Here is a 17,480-nt window from a genome sequence, read left to right as displayed (position 1 = left end):
TGTTCATGAATGAGTGATATCCAAACCTCTATAAGATGATTTTCTCAGACACCATCTGAGATTTAATATCAATTGTTTTTCCTCTCGTGTTTCTTTCCTGTCAGGCAGAGGATTAAAATATTAAACAATCATTATTGAAATACTAACAATTCTTTGATTTCCTACTATATACTGAACTTGTCCCTTCCAGTAGACTTGCTTGGAAGCTGCCGGTTGGCCTACATATTAGGTAGAAACCATAAAACCCCTGAATTAGGGAACAGTTATAACTTTGCCTGATTTAAAGATCAGCTTTTGTATAATGCATACAGCTGTTTTCTATCTAGACTATGGAAAGTGTCCCAAGAAATACTAACTGATCACCATCAACTGATCAACTGGTGTTTACATGAACACATTTCATTGCATAGTTTTCTCAAGTGCTCAATAATGGTTAATATACGATTAAGACACTACCAATGCAAAGCATTAACACCACAGATCTGGGCTTCCCTAGTGGCCCAGTGGTTGAGAGTTCGGCTGCCGATGCAGGGGACACGGGTTCGTGCCCCGGTCCGGGAGGATCCCACATGCCGCGGAGCGGTTGGGCCCGTGAGCCATGGCCGCTGAGACTGGCTTCTGGAGCCTGTGGTTTGCAATGGGAGGGGCCACAACAGTCAGAGGCCGGCATACCGCAAAAAAAAAAAAAACCAAAAACCAAAACAGTTTCATGATTTGGACCAGTCTCTAAAAAAGGCAGGATTACAAATTAACCTCAGGCTCCCACTTAATATAAAAGTAATGACAATATTTTCACACTTTTGTTTTGAACCCTGAATTATGTTTTTGGCGTTGTGCTCAATGTGCTCAGTACATCATTTAACCTCACAATAACCCTATCTGATAATTCTTTATCATCTTGTTTTCGTAGACTGGGTAAATTTAAGAGTTTAGGTAGCTTACCCAGTTTCATATAACTACTAAATTTTGAAGTTTAGATTATTTTCTGTCTGCCTGACTTCGTATCATATTAAATCACTATACACATTATATCTTCTAGACATTCATATTTCTGTTTCAGATTATTCTAACAGTTCCACTAAAAAAATTAAGTAAGTAGCATATCTGCATAGCAAGCAAAATGCTTCATGATCTGGTCCTCCCCATTTTACATCTATCAAGAAATCCCTGAACTCTCCCTACTGATTACCTGGAGCTTCACGTTATTAGCCCAAAATGCGTTTTCCTTTTTTTTTTTTTTTTTACGGTACGCGGGCATCTCACCGTTGTGGCCTCTCCCGTTGTGGAGCACAAGCTTCAGACGCGCAGGCTCAGCGGCCATGGCTCAGGGGCCCAGCAGCTCAGGGGCATATGGGATCCTCCCGGACCGGGGCACGAACCCGTGTCCCCTGCATGGGCAGGCGGACACTCAACCACTGCGCCACCTGGGAAGCCCTTCTCCTTTATATTGATTAAATTAAAGCAACTGGGAAAAGTATGCAGTAAAAAGTAGAGAACACATTCTGCTGTTGCAGTTTTCTTTAGAGTTTCTCCCGCGAGTTCTCCCGCGAGTTTCTCTGTTCACCCCTCCCCTACCTCCACATCTTCCATCTTCCCTACCTCCCCTGCGGCTCATCCCTTCCCCCACCTACTGCTACATCTGGTTCCTTAGCCTCTTTCTAGAAGTAGAGCGCTTGCTCTCGAGCCTTAGTTTAGTTAACGGTCGTCTGAAGAGACGCGGAAGGAGGACTTCTGAAGAGGAGGACAAAATAAGGTAAGAAATTCGGCATTTTAGGGAGGAGAATAATTTATACCTCAGGAGAAAGAGTTGAGACCTATATGTTCTCCTGTTACCAGAGAAAGCATGGTAATTCAGATGTTGATTTTTCTCTCAGGCTTTTTCTGTAAGAGATAAGAGCCGAGCAAGTGGTGTTTGTATAACTATGTCTGAATAGACAGTGTCTGGAGAAGTCTATCAGTTGTTCTTGAACAGTACGTTTACTGTTTGTTCTCCTGGAGAATCAGTTGCCAAGGCAGCGATGAAAAGCCAGTGAAGTTCCTGGAGTTGGTCCGTGAATTGCGAAGTTGGGGGTGGGGGTGGAGCTAGGTTTGAAATGCTGCGGGAGGGAATATTGAGTAGATAACTTAAGTGTGATTAGCGGCGTACCCTCTTTGCTGTTTACTCTCACATGCGGGTAGTGGAGCGTATGCCGGGCGCCAGTTTGTTCCGCTTGCGCTTTTGTTTTTTGCGGTATGCGGGCCTCTCACTGCTGTGGCCCCTCCCACCGCGGAGCACGGGCTCGGTACCCAGAGGCTCCAGACGCGCAGGCCCAGCGGCCATGGCTCACGGGCCCATCCGCTCCGCGGCTGGTGGGCTCCTCCCGGAGCGGTGCCGAACCCGTGTCCCCTGGGTAGGCAGGCGGACTGTCAACCACTGCGCCACCAGGGAAGCCCTCTCGTGCAGTATTTCTTTTTTCTTTTTTGTTTCCTCGGGGTTTCTTTGTGAAAGCAGAGGTACTGAGCAATACAAGCAAGATAGCTGTTTTAACTTAAATGATTTAAAACTTGTAATTTTAGTTATCAAATGTCAAAATGTTGATTCACTTGACAAAAAGCGTCTGATTTAATTTGGCATATAAAGAATGGTACTCTCTTTTGACCAGTGTTTCTTAAAGTCTCTCGATCTAAGTAAACACAGTTTGCATTTTCCTCAATAAAGGAAGTAACTCCCTCCTTTGCTTTTATGACTTACCACTTTTAAAGTTTGTGGGAAAACATTATTTTAAACATTATTTGATGCATAGACAAGAAAAATGTGAGTAGATGTGAAAAATTTAAAAATATGTTTAAGGTATATTCTGCACAGTTCATAAAACATATTAACTGTTAGATGTGTAGAATCCAGGACCATTTATTATTGCTTATTTTTTTTGTTGTGTTTTGGAAAAGAAGCCTTGAACCCTGCAGGTAAACTAATTTACAGTTGCCTTCTAATCTAGTTTTTACATACAGGTTTTTGTAAGATATCTATAAAGAATGGAGCATTTGTTACGCCAGTGCTTGTTTTGCTTTGTGTTACAAGTTTCCTCTCTTTTAAGTAAGAAACGGCAAATATTTTCACTGATATAGGGTACTTCAGTTGAGTTATAAACAGGTGTAATAGTTTTTGCTTATAATTTATTTTTTGCTATATGTATAAAGATATATTTTTAATTACTTACAGAAAAATGGCGGAAGCAGACCAGGCTGGGAAACTGTTCATAGGAGGCCTCCATGCTGACACCAATGAAAATTCTCTTGAAGTGGTATTTGGGAAATATGGTCACATTATGGAAGGTAATTTTTAGAACCTATATATATACATATATATATATATATATATATGTATATATATATATGTTCGAGGCAAATGTGTATTAAACACACACCATTGAACAGCTAAGTTAAAGTGCTTTTTCTATTTGTAACACACGAGCAGTTTTTTTTAAAGTTTCTGTTTTTTATTAGGAAAGCACTGGGCAATGAGGGAAATTGTACAACTTAGGGGCTCCTACTACTGAGAAGGGAAAAAAGCAGCGTTTCTTTCTTCACCCCAGCCACGCTTTGCAGCATGCTGGGTTTTACTTACCTGACCAGGGATCAAGCCCACGCACAGTGGCATGCGGCATGTGGATCTTAGTTGCCTGACGAGGGATCAGACCCGTGTCCCCTTCATTGGGAACGTGGAGTCTTATCCACTGGACCACCAGGGAAGTCCCAGGGCTTTTTAAACATACTGGGGTCATAGGACATGAAATGGGATGAGATATGCTAGCTGTAGAATGGTTGAAATTATTGACTCTCTTTTTAAACTACTAGAAATGATATAAAATGGAAAGGGTTTTTTTGCTTTATTTGTTTTTGGTGTTTGTTTTGTTTTTAAGTAACTTCCGGGAGGCTGTTACTGCACTGTGTCCATAACATGAAATTAAGGAGGCCTTATGAGAAAGTGTCAAAGGATGGATTATTTTGAAAATATGAAACGTTCAATTTTATGTGAAATTTAAATTAAAAATATTTATGTATATTACAGTTATGTTGATGAAGGATCAGAAAAAAAAACAAGTCTAGAGGCTTTGCTTTTATTACTTTTGAGAATCCTGCAGATGCAAAGGATGCTGTCCAAGATATGAATGGAAAAGTAAGAGACTTTAATAATATTTTGTGTTCTCCATTTATTACTATTTCAAGATTTTTTTTTCTAATTTTTTAAAGTAACATGATGCCATATAAGCCTTCACTCTCCATTTTGTCACGTACGTATTGGATTGTCCGGTTGGAAGGAGATTGACATTAACATGAGCTTTAACAATATATTTTAAACCTGTTTTAGCATTGAAATGTAAAAGTAAATGAGTTTTAGCCTGTAGAGCTCTCCCCAATATCCCGTACTGTCATTTTGAAGTCTCGACTTTTTTGTACTTCAGAGTCACTCTTCCTTGTGTCACTGTTACAAATAATCATTTGTCCCTTACAACTGTACTTTTAATTGCATCTTTGCTCAAAGAATTCTTTTATGTTGTAGGTAATATTTTTCCCATTTTATATGGCAGGTACTATCTTTTTATATTCATCATCCTGTGAATTGTTGATTGTTAAAAGTACTTCCAGTGCATCTCAGTTCTCATAGTGTGGAACACATACATTAATTCCCTTTGTCCTATAGCTTGGTTTCTGGTATGCTGCAGGCACTTGGCACATGTTGACCCTTTTACTTTACTTTCATATTTTAAGGTATGGTAGTACCTAAAAGTTGATCTTGACTCATGATTTTATTTTGGGTGCAGAGGTAAATTTGTGTCATGAAGGATAGTAGACCCCCATTATTTGTTTGTTTTCAAGCACAAGAACGTGTAGTCCGTGTAGACATTATTCTTCAATTCTTTATTCAACAGATATTTTATTGCCAGGCATTGCTTTAGCAATTGATTAATGGTTGTGGGTAATACAAAATGCCTATTTTCTTGGACACTTGGGATGAGAAACGTACAAGTAAAAATAAATACAATTTCATATGAAAAATATTAAGGAACATAAAGTAGGTAATTTCATTAGAGCTTAAGGGGACTGGTTTTCTATACATATAGGTCTAAGAATGTTAAATCCTGAATGTTGGAAGGGAGGCAGCCATTCATAAGTCTGTGGGAAATATTTTGGACCCAGAAACAGAAAAGGAGGCCCTAACGTGGGAGCACATGGCTGTTGAGGCTGTTTGTATTGGGCCAGGGCCCATCCATATCCACCAGACGTCTTAGTAGGAATTCAGCATTTAAATTTGTTTTCCAAGGATAACATGAAACAGCTAGAGTGTTTTACTGAGAGCAATTATATGATGATTTGAATTATGTTTTCAAAAATCACACTGGCATCTATAGAAGGTTAATGTAGGAAGTTGTTGGAAGATTAAGAAGTGTAAGCATTTCTGAAACATAAGAATATGAAGTACCACTATAAGAAGTGACTCTTGGGGGACATGTTCAAACAATTGAATAAGGCAAGAAATGTTAAGGACCAAATAAGTGCTCTATTTAAAAAAAAAAATCAAGGAAATTATTAGAAGTAAATAGAGAAGAACAATCATGTTGGAAAATTTTCTTTCCCTTAATATTTAAGAAATGCTAAAAACAATTAAAGTAGGAATAACCATTTTGAATAAATAACTGAATCATTTTATTTTTTAAATGACACGTATACTTTTATATACCCTTGGGACACTGAAAACTTTGAATGGTAGAAGTAGAGAAAGGAAGTGAGTTTAGTTCTCCATTATAGAAAAGAAAAGGGTAAATTCTCTCATGATAAGTGAGAGGTATTAATCTTCTTTTAATACCAGAGGACATTTCAGGGAGCTCTAATTGCCAATACGTACACTTTGTGTTGGATGACTTAATGAAAGGCAGTTAGTCATTAAGTCTCATTTATCTGGCATGGTGAAGGACACAATCATTTCAGAAGAAAATGTTTGCTTTGGGGAAAAAAGACTGATCTTGGACTAGTGCAGTGGTAAATAAATTTGATGTGATGTTATTAATGTTATACTTAATCTGTTTAGTCTTTGCATGGAAAGGCAATTAAAGTAGAGCAAGCCAACCAACGATCTTTGGAAAGCGGTGGTACACAGAGACCACAACCTCCTGCAAGAAACAGGGGCCATCTGAGAAATCCGAGACATGGAAGAGGAAGAAATCGAAGAGGAGGAAATAGAAGAGGAGGAAATGGAAGAGGAGGAAGCGGGAGCGCAAGAGAGCATCCCTCACCTGGAGGACACCTGGGTAATGTTTTGAAATACAAGGCTGCAACCAGAGGACCGAAAAATAGTAGGTTTAACTGTATAGAAACCTCTCAGTTTTTATTCCATCCTTTATGAGCAAAGTAGTGTGTAAGAACTATCAGATGATGACTCACATTGATAGTCAGAAGTATTTCTAAGTGGTGAAGAATTATTGTAGTTATAAAATGACTTAACTAGGTAATGTGCAAAACGTTAATCACCTTACAGGGGAATAGCATAAATTTTAAACTAAATTCAGTCTCTTTTACCATTATTACTAATTGCCTCTTTTCTTCGAGAATTTTTCTACCGAGTTTCCTACTGTTGATCATACATTAGAATTTTTCACTTTAGGACCGATAACTTGATATGAGTTTAAATCAATGATTCATTCATAATCTCTTAAAAATACATTGGTTAATTTTATTCTGAGAGTAGCCTTATTGCATCATAAAAATACTAGAGAATCTTGAAAACTCCACAACAGAAAATAAAAGTCACTCAGAATATCCACAATTCAGGGCGAAACACTTCATATTTTAGGTTTCACCTTGCAGTATTTGTCTTAAGTATATGTGTTCAGACATCTAAGCAAATCTCCATTGTCATTTTGATATGAGGCTTTTCTACCTGGGTCTGTGGTTTGCATTTGGGAAAATACCTTAGGGAAATAAATAGAGCTTTAGATTCTAAAAGGTGTCTTTGACCCAGGAAAAGAGTAAAAAGCTCTGCTTCAGAAATACGTATGTTTTCTTTGTGTGTGTATTAGAGGAGGAAGTCGTTGAAAATGCCTTTTTTTGGATTTTTTTCAGAGAAGTTTTCTACTTAGTAAGAAAAGGAGGAAAAGCACTTTGCATTTCAAAAACTTCCATATATTTAACAACCTCTGCTTCATCTATTAACCAGAACCAGTCTTCAGAAATAAAACGTTTAGTTTCTTTTTGTGCTAATTCCATGTGTGAATTTTAGGAAATGTTTTTTGAAAGTTCAGTTAGAGGGTGTGCCCATTTTAAGATAACACAGTTTTGTTCTTTTCCCACTATCTTGAGCTTGAGAAAAGTTGACCAGTTCATATTCTGCCATGTGTAAGAGTACTCATTTTTTCTTGCCTGTGGCACTACCGGGGAATTGGAATACATCTAAACACCTTTCTGGTTCGAAAGGTAACACATCAGTTTTCAGTATTTAGTGTGCATTTCTTAAATACTATTAAAATTGAACAGAACATAGCCCTTTTGACTGAGAAATGAACATTAAGAGTTGATCTGTGAATAACACAGGCCTGAACTGTTGATCAACTTACAAGCAGATTTTGTTTTTCAATAAATACATATAAGATCACTACGTGATCCAAGGTTGGTTGAATCCATGGATGCAGAACTAGGGATACTGGACCAAGTGTAAAGTTATAAGCAGATATTCTCCGGCAAAGGGAGTTATTTGTATGTATGTACTTAACTTTTAGGTAATGCATTTTTTATTCATCCTTTTTATTTTTAATGCTTTGATTTATACCTAGGATGTTGTGTTTTTCAAAAGCTTCCTTGACACCAGAATTATATAACTAATAACTTACCATCTTCCTCCTAAAATGATGAAAAATTCAGTTTTACATTTAATTTATCCAGGTTTTTCTGTACTCTCTCTCTTCTCCCCAGAGCACTTTCATACCAGTGGTTCTTCAGTTTTGTTCCTACGTTTCCCAAACTGACTTTTACGGTAAGTCTTTGAACTCTACTGACTTCTGTGTCATATGAGGAAACAATCATATTGGTTTAGACAGATAGGAAAGCTGAAGACTGGAGTAATTGTTTAGTGAAAATTTATAACAATAAGTGAAACTTGCCCAATGAAAAAATGTTGATTCTGCTTAACTAAAAAGATTTCATTTAAACACAGGTCGTGGTGGACACACTCCTAGTCCCAAGGCGAGTTCTTCCAGGGGAGCCTTTCCAGTTAAAAGAGGACCATGTTCCAGAAGTGGAGGTCCTCCTCCTAAGAGATGTTGCCAAGGGCGAAGCAGTAGGGGGGTGGGAAGACAAGGTAAATGCTATATAATGCAGAGACAGTTGTTTCTAATTAATGAGAGGGAGCTATTTTAAACAGAATGTTTAAGCAAAATGGAAAGTGAGAAGTATATGGACATGTTAACCAATCACTAATTTATTGATTGATTTGTGGTTGGGAAATAACTTGTCAGTTTTTGATTATAGATGTAGTAGGTGATTAGCACTGCAGTGGGGAAAACATTGCTTGTAAGTCCATGTTGGCTATAGAATTCCTCTTAATTTAAGTTGCTGCTAACACTTTTTGGTTAGTAGGCTTCTTTATCACATAGTTTCAATATCAGAATTTTCATGGAAACTATGTCCTGTGAGAGAACGTTCTGGTCTGTAGACTAGTTTAGCTATGTATATTGGCTAGCTGGTTTTATTAATTATTATAAACAATAATTGAAACTTGCCATATGAACTGTAGTTTGTGCTCTTAACTTTTCTAGCACTGTTTTCTGATCCGTAATATGGTAGAGACTTGAAACAGCCATTATCAAATTGCCCTTTTACGTGTAGAATATGAATGAAGCCAAATGTAGCACGATATTGACTTCAAAACACAACAGAAGCTAAGAAGCCTACCCTTTCCATTAGTAGATGGTTAGCCTAGTGAACAAACAAGAGAAGAGAACAAACAAGGTCCTAGTGACCTCCAGGAATGAGGAATAAGAATTAACACAGGAAGAGAACGTTATTTATGGGAGATAGTTTCATATTTTGGGAGCGGTACAGTGTTTTTCAAATGAGCCCTTTATTGCTAATAAACAAGAGAAGTCACTATTGCTATCCTCATACAAGGTCCATAATTAAGGTTGTACACTTAAAGGAGAGAGCCGACCACTTGGTGGTTGAATATGTGACAGTAGTTACCAAAAATCAATGTTTTGCTCAAAGTCTGAGAAGTGTTCCCTACTGCTGGTAATCTAAAGGTTATGCCAACTGTATGGGGAACGGGAGATGTCAGAAAATACAATGTTCAGTGGTACCATTGAAAGGGAAACGAAAATGTGCGTAAATGGAATTTTAGAAGGGGTAGTTTTTTTAAATGATTTTGGAGAGTGGAAGGCTATCAGACTTTGGGATTTTTCTTTGAAACATTACTGTCAATTCTGAGATACTTACATAAGCATTTTTAAATTCAAGGTTCAGGATCACATGGAAGAGAAAATTGTGGAGGTCCTCCTCGTAGAGAGCCAGTCTCTTTTCGGAGAGTTGGCTATATGTCACAGAGATGGTGGTTATGCTACTAAAGATAGGTAATAGGAAGCACAGTATATGAATTAAGTCATGGTTAGTTTTGTTGTTCTTGTTGAAATTTACCTAACACAAAATTGAACATTTAAAAGTGAACAGTTCAGTAACATTTAGCACACTTAACAGTGTTATGCAACCACCAGCTCTGTTCAGTTCCAAAACATTTCATTACCCCAGAATAAAATTAATCAGCAGTCACACCCAATTTCTCCCCCCTTGTCCCCGGTAGGTACCCACCTGTGTCCTTATCTATGAATTTATCTACTCCTGAATATATCATACTAATGGAAGCAAACAATATGTGACCTTTATTATCCAGCTTTCCCTTAGCATAAATATTTTCAAGGATCATTCATGCTGTAGCGTGAATCAGTACTTCAGACCTTCTTTTTTTTGGCTGACTAAATATTCCATTATATGTGTGGTTAACATGGTTTGTTTATCCATCTGTGTGAGTTATTCCCATCATGGTGCTGTCATGAATACTCCTGTACAAGCATTTGGGTACCTGTTTTCAATTCTTTTTGAGTGTATGTATACTTAAGGAGTGGAATTCCTGGGACATAGAGGAATTCTTTACATTTTTTAAGAAACTGCTAATCTTTGCCACAGAGCCTGTACTATTTTCCATTTCTGCCATGCACATATACTTGGTTTGTTTCTCTGCATCTGCACCAACACTTGATATATTCTATGGGTCTATTTTTCATTATAGCCAGTGTGATACGTGCAAAGTAGATATTTCATTTTGGGTTTGAATTTCATTTCCCTAATAAATATGTTGAGCAGGTTTTCATGTCCTTGTTGCTCATTGTATATCTCCTTTAAACAAAAGTATATTCAAGTCCTTTGCCCATTTAAAAGTTTTTGTCTTTTTGCTGTCTTGAGTTCTTAAATATTCTGGATATGATAAGTTGCATTTAAAATTTTAGCTGCTTTATTTCAGTTATTCAAGGAGAGATTATCCACACTCCTGAGCCAGCAAGGATTATACTCCACCACGTAGACGCTATGCACACAGTTATTACGGACATTCAAATTCTCGGAATGATCATCCCTCCAGAGGACATAGGTAGTATAAAATGTTGTGTTTATATCAAATAAAAACCTTCGTTTCAATTATGTTATTGTGACACATAATTTAAATTGATGACATAATTTATGACATTCTTTTAAATTCAGTGACCGTGATGGCTATGGTGGAAATCGTGATAGAGATTATTCTGAATATTGAAGTGGAAGCTTTTACAGGGATTCATATGGGAGTTACGGTAAGAGTCCAGTTACAACTTGTAAATCATAGAATTAGACTTAACCAGATCGTTGTTTACTCTACTTTTACTTCAGTTCCTCAAAGGTAAAAGTATGTTTAGCATGTCCTTTTAGATAAGTTAAAGACCTTTGAATGGTTTTGTTAATAGCTCACTTAAAATAAAAGGCTATGAAGGGTAAATGGGCAGTCTCATCTTTTTTTCTCATTACAGAAAACCAATTTTAACATTATTATGATTTTTTATTTTTATTTTGTGTGCGGGACACGGGCCTCTCACCATCGTGGCCCCTCCCGTTGCGGAGCACAGGCTCCTGACGCGGAGTCCCAGAGGCCATGCATGGCCCACGGTCCCAACCGCTCCCCGGCATGTGGGATCCTCCTGGACCGGGGCACGAACCCGTGTCCCCTGCATCGGCAGTCGGACTGTCAACCACTGCGCCACCAGGGAAGCCCCACTGAATCTTGTTAAAAGTTGCCACTCGACTGATTATTTAAAAATGCTAAAATAGGGGCTTTTACTTTCAAAGAAACTACTTAGGCTGAAAAATATTGCTCGCTCTTTTAAAGAAATGTAGAAGCCCTTCACCGTTGCTACCTAGTTTATATTTTCATAGCAGAGAGAGCTGAAGCTTATCTTTTCAAATATTTAGCACTGTAAGTCATGTTATATGATCCCAGAAAAATTTGTAATGTTTAGCGTTTGTTTATCAATCAGTAACTTCCCATGTGACTCCCGTGGTGCACCAGCAGCACGAAGGGCCCCTGTGACTTACGGTGGAAGCAGTCGCTGTGATAGCAATATGAGAGATGGATATGGAGGAGGTCCGGAAGGTTACTCCAGCAGGCAAAGTAATACTTATCCAAGGGGTCGAAAGCGTAGAAGACAGGAACAATGAGGGTTTCCACCCTCTGTGAATAGGGAGTACCTTGCTCCCCGTGACTCATACAGTAGCTCAGTTTGTGGGGCTTCCAGACGAGGTTATGCGGGAAGCCAATCTGAAAGAGAGGGCCGAAGCAGATATTAAAAATTAACACTCAGTCATGCACCAAATGTTCGTTACAAAGGAAAAGTTTAAGTTGTTTTCCTTAATTGATGCTTGAACACTACTAAAAGAAAAATGTTGGTTTGGGGGGAAGAGGCATATATTAACTTTTCCTCTAGGAAGTTTCAGACAAAGGGGAAACATGGAATTATTCAGAGGACTTTCATGTTGTTAATGTTAATTGAAAAGTAGAAGTCGTGTTTCAAATGTTCAAAATTTTCAGAGTAAAAAAATTTCGTGAAATATGTTTTGTTGATGATACTGCTGAGTTAAACAAGCATAAAACTTTTGTTTGGAGGGTGAATTGTGCTGTTTGCCTAAACTTTTCCTTTGTACGTGAATGTATTCAAAATTAAGCAATGTGTTATTTCTCCATCGCAAGCTGTGACTGTTTTCCAGTTAGGCTAAAGAAATTACATGTTCCTTTTTGAAAGCTTGTAAACATGTAAAAGGTTTGAGAAGTCTCCAAAAAGGCTGAGAAACAATGCTTGCATTATTAGTGAAAGTCGATGTGTCTTTATCCCTTTAAAGCCATAGTATAGATGAAAGGAAAATTGAGACAGGTGACTGTAAAGAGTTTAAGAAATCTTGAGGTTAAGTATCTATTTTCTGATCCATATTCAAGTGGCAGATGACCAACGTGGGAATAATGGTTATAAAACCAATTTTCCACTCAATGTAAATGGAACCAGTTAACTTTTCTGAGTATATATATCTTAGTGAAAGTTAGTACCCCTAGATTTTAAGACATTGGGAAACGTTTTAAGTAATACTGATTTTAACTTTATGTTGGTGTGCTTGATGTAACACAAAGGGTTTTGTAATATACTCATAAGTATAGAGTTATCTGGAGGGTTAAGGGTTTTTTGTCAGTGACTTCAGGCGACATTTAATGAGTAATGCTTACAATTTGGGAAGAAACTGGAGTGTAAAAACTTTAAGCCAAATTGGAATCTGCAAAACTAGTACAGAAATCTGCAATTTCCTTTTAAAGGAACAGCAAAAATGAAGTTCAGGGGAAGGAGAGTATTATTTGAGCCAAACTGAGGATTATAACTCAGGAGACAGACTCAGAAAGTTCTGAGGACTGTTCTACCTGTTAGAAGTCAAAGGCATGGTTACATTCATTTTGAAGAGAAAGGACAGTATATCACATCAAAGTGACATACAGATATTTTACATGAAGATCAGCAGGGATACGTAGTCTGGGTAAGCAGGTACAAAGTGAGCAGCAAGTCAGCATGATCCCAGTACAGAGCTGGGAAAGAACAGTATTCTTTTTAAGAAGTTACAGCCTAAGTGTCAGAGGAAGGTAAAATAATTGACCTTTATGATCAGGAAGGCAATCTGTCTTTGAGGAACTCTGGTTAATGTGTAATGCAGATATTAGGGAGGGAGGGAGGATGTCTCAATGACCACAGAATTTTATGTTTAATTTTTCTTGGCGGGCCTTAAAGTACTGCATTTCATAAAATCCTACGGGGCATGAAAGGTTTGCTTTTAGTATCTAACATATCAGATTGATGAGTCAAATCCTTAAAAGGAAGGATAAAGCAAACGAAGTTTCGAACCCAAAACTGAACCGATTACTTTTTCCTGAGTACCTGTTCATGAAAAACCCATAAAACTCTTAAGTGTTTAACAGTTGGGTGATCTTCAAAATACAGGGATACTGTGGGTTTGGTTCCAGAACAGTAAAGCAAGTCATGGTTTTTCTCAATTTCACGGCTTCTTATGTAACCCAGTCTTTGCTATTAACAGAAAACATGTATTTCTCCACTAGTTTTTAAGAGAAATGTGTTTGTTCCTTTCTTCCTCATGTGTAAAAATACTCATTGTGTTCCCAGTGAATTGAAGCTTCTTGCTCTTCATGCCAAGAGTTGGGCATGAGACAGGCGGTTAAGCAAGTAAAGTGAGGATTTATTTAAGCAAGAATATGCCCTCAGGGAGAGCAGGCAGTTAGGTGAGGAGCTGCTGCCCTGGGTTCCATTGGCAAGCCAGTTATGAGGGGCATACAAAGGAAGGGGTGGCATACTCATTGGGGAAGCAGGAGTTTGGGGGTCAAATTCCCTGTTTCTTTGCAGCTCCAGAAGGGATTTTTGTCCTTATTTAGCTTAATCAGAAGTGTCATGGCCTCACTGCATGGTGTGTGCTGCTTGTCTGCAAGGCTAATTTTATTGTAAGGAGAGCATAATGAGCAACAGGTTACATTTGGAAGTAGGAGATTCCTGTCTTTCCTCATCTCTCTTTGTCTGCCTTCAGGACACTTACCACCGAAAATGTGCAGTTTCCTGTCAGTCTGGAGGTTCCTGTTTTTCTTTGTTGGCCCATGGACCTCTGCTCTTTACCAGGTGCTTGATTTCCTGCCACCTGGCCCCTCTTCCATTACTCTGCTCATATCTAGCTACTCGCCTGCTGTAGCAATTACAGTAATCTTAACCTCACAGTCCTTTAATTGCATTGCAGTCACTGAAAAACATGCTTAACATCCAGATTTAATTTTGTTCATGAATGAGTGATATCCAAACCTCTATAAGATGATTTTCTCAGACACCATCTGAGATTTAATATCAATTGTTTTTCCTCTCGTGTTTCTTTCCTGTCAGGCAGAGGATTAAAATATTAAACAATCATTATTGAAATACTAACAATTCTTTGATTTCCTACTATATACTGAACTTGTCCCTTCCAGTAGACTTGCTTGGAAGCTGCCGGTTGGCCTACATATTAGGTAGAAACCATAAAACCCCTGAATTAGGGAACAGTTATAACTTTGCCTGATTTAAAGATCAGCTTTTGTATAATGCATACAGCTGTTTTCTATCTAGACTATGGAAAGTGTCCCAAGAAATACTAACTGATCACCATCAACTGATCAACTGGTGTTTACATGAACACATTTCATTGCATAGTTTTCTCAAGTGCTCAATAATGGTTAATATACGATTAAGACACTACCAATGCAAAGCATTAACACCACAGATCTGGGCTTCCCTAGTGGCCCAGTGGTTGAGAGTTCGGCTGCCGATGCAGGGGACACGGGTTCGTGCCCCGGTCCGGGAGGATCCCACATGCCGCGGAGCGGTTGGGCCCGTGAGCCATGGCCGCTGAGACTGGCTTCTGGAGCCTGTGGTTTGCAATGGGAGGGGCCACAACAGTCAGAGGCCGGCATACCGCAAAAAAAAAAAAAACCAAAAACCAAAACAGTTTCATGATTTGGACCAGTCTCTAAAAAAGGCAGGATTACAAATTAACCTCAGGCTCCCACTTAATATAAAAGTAATGACAATATTTTCACACTTTTGTTTTGAACCCTGAATTATGTTTTTGGCGTTGTGCTCAATGTGCTCAGTACATCATTTAACCTCACAATAACCCTATCTGATAATTCTTTATCATCTTGTTTTCGTAGACTGGGTAAATTTAAGAGTTTAGGTAGCTTACCCAGTTTCATATAACTACTAAATTTTGAAGTTTAGATTATTTTCTGTCTGCCTGACTTCGTATCATATTAAATCACTATACACATTATATCTTCTAGACATTCATATTTCTGTTTCAGATTATTCTAACAGTTCCACTAAAAAAATTAAGTAAGTAGCATATCTGCATAGCAAGCAAAATGCTTCATGATCTGGTCCTCCCCATTTTACATCTATCAAGAAATCCCTGAACTCTCCCTACTGATTACCTGGAGCTTCACGTTATTAGCCCAAAATGCGTTTTCCTTTTTTTTTTTTTTTTTACGGTACGCGGGCATCTCACCGTTGTGGCCTCTCCCGTTGTGGAGCACAAGCTTCAGACGCGCAGGCTCAGCGGCCATGGCTCAGGGGCCCAGCAGCTCAGGGGCATATGGGATCCTCCCGGACCGGGGCACGAACCCGTGTCCCCTGCATGGGCAGGCGGACACTCAACCACTGCGCCACCTGGGAAGCCCTTCTCCTTTATATTGATTAAATTAAAGCAACTGGGAAAAGTATGCAGTAAAAAGTAGAGAACACATTCTGCTGTTGCAGTTTTCTTTAGAGTTTCTCCCGCGAGTTCTCCCGCGAGTTTCTCTGTTCACCCCTCCCCTACCTCCACATCTTCCATCTTCCCTACCTCCCCTGCGGCTCATCCCTTCCCCCACCTACCGCTACATCTGGTTCCTTAGCCTCTTTCTAGAAGTAGAGCGCTTGCTCTCGAGCCTTAGTTTAGTTAACGGTCGTCTGAAGAGACGCGGAAGGAGGACTTCTGAAGAGGAGGACAAAATAAGGTAAGAAATTCGGCATTTTAGGGAGGAGAGAATAATTTATACCTCAGGAGAAAGAGTTGAGACCTATATGTTCTCCTGTTACCAGAGAAAGCATGGTAATTCAGATGTTGATTTTTCTCTCAGGCTTTTTCTGTAAGAGATAAGAGCCGAGTAAGTGGTGTTTGTATAACTATGTCTGAATAGACAGTGTCTGGAGAAGTCTATCAGTTGTTCTTGAACAGTACGTTTACTGTTTGTTCTCCTGGAGAATCAGTTGCCAAGGCAGCGATGAAAAGCCAGTGAAGTTCCTGGAGTTGGTCCGTGAATTGCGAAGTTGGGGGTGGGGGTGGAGCTAGGTTTGAAATGCTGCGGGAGGGAATATTGAGTAGATAACTTAAGTGTGATTAGCGGCGTACCCTCTTTGCTGTTTACTCTCACATGCGGGTAGTGGAGCGTATGCCGGGCGCCAGTTTGTTCCGCTTGCGCTTTTGTTTTTTGCGGTATGCGGGCCTCTCACTGCTGTGGCCCCTCCCACCGCGGAGCACGGGCTCGGTACCCAGAGGCTCCAGACGCGCAGGCCCAGCGGCCATGGCTCACGGGCCCATCCGCTCCGCGGCTGGTGGGCTCCTCCCGGAGCGGTGCCGAACCCGTGTCCCCTGGGTAGGCAGGCGGACTGTCAACCACTGCGCCACCAGGGAAGCCCTCTCGTGCAGTATTTCTTTTTTCTTTTTTGTTTCCTCGGGGTTTCTTTGTGAAAGCAGAGGTACTGAGCAATACAAGCAAGATAGCTGTTTTAACTTAAATGATTTAAAACTTGTAATTTTAGTTATCAAATGTCAAAATGTTGATTCACTTGACAAAAAGCGTCTGATTTAATTTGGCATATAAAGAATGGTACTCTCTTTTGACCAGTGTTTCTTAAAGTCTCTCGATCTAAGTAAACACAGTTTGCATTTTCCTCAATAAAGGAAGTAACTCCCTCCTTTGCTTTTATGACTTACCACTTTTAAAGTTTGTGGGAAAACATTATTTTAAACATTATTTGATGCATAGACAAGAAAAATGTGAGTAGATGTGAAAAATTTAAAAATATGTTTAAGGTATATTCTGCACAGTTCATAAAACATATTAACTGTTAGATGTGTAGAATCCAGGACCATTTATTATTGCTTATTTTTTTTGTTGTGTTTTGGAAAAGAAGCCTTGAACCCTGCAGGTAAACTAATTTACAGTTGCCTTCTAATCTAGTTTTTACATACAGGTTTTTGTAAGATATCTATAAAGAATGGAGCATTTGTTACGCCAGTGCTTGTTTTGCTTTGTGTTACAAGTT

This window comes from Mesoplodon bidens (genome assembly GCF_964165515.1).
Source record: "Mesoplodon bidens genome assembly, contig: HAP1_SCAFFOLD_455, whole genome shotgun sequence".
NCBI lineage: Eukaryota > Metazoa > Chordata > Mammalia > Artiodactyla > Ziphiidae > Mesoplodon > Mesoplodon bidens.
This window is presented reverse-complemented; position numbering follows the sequence as displayed.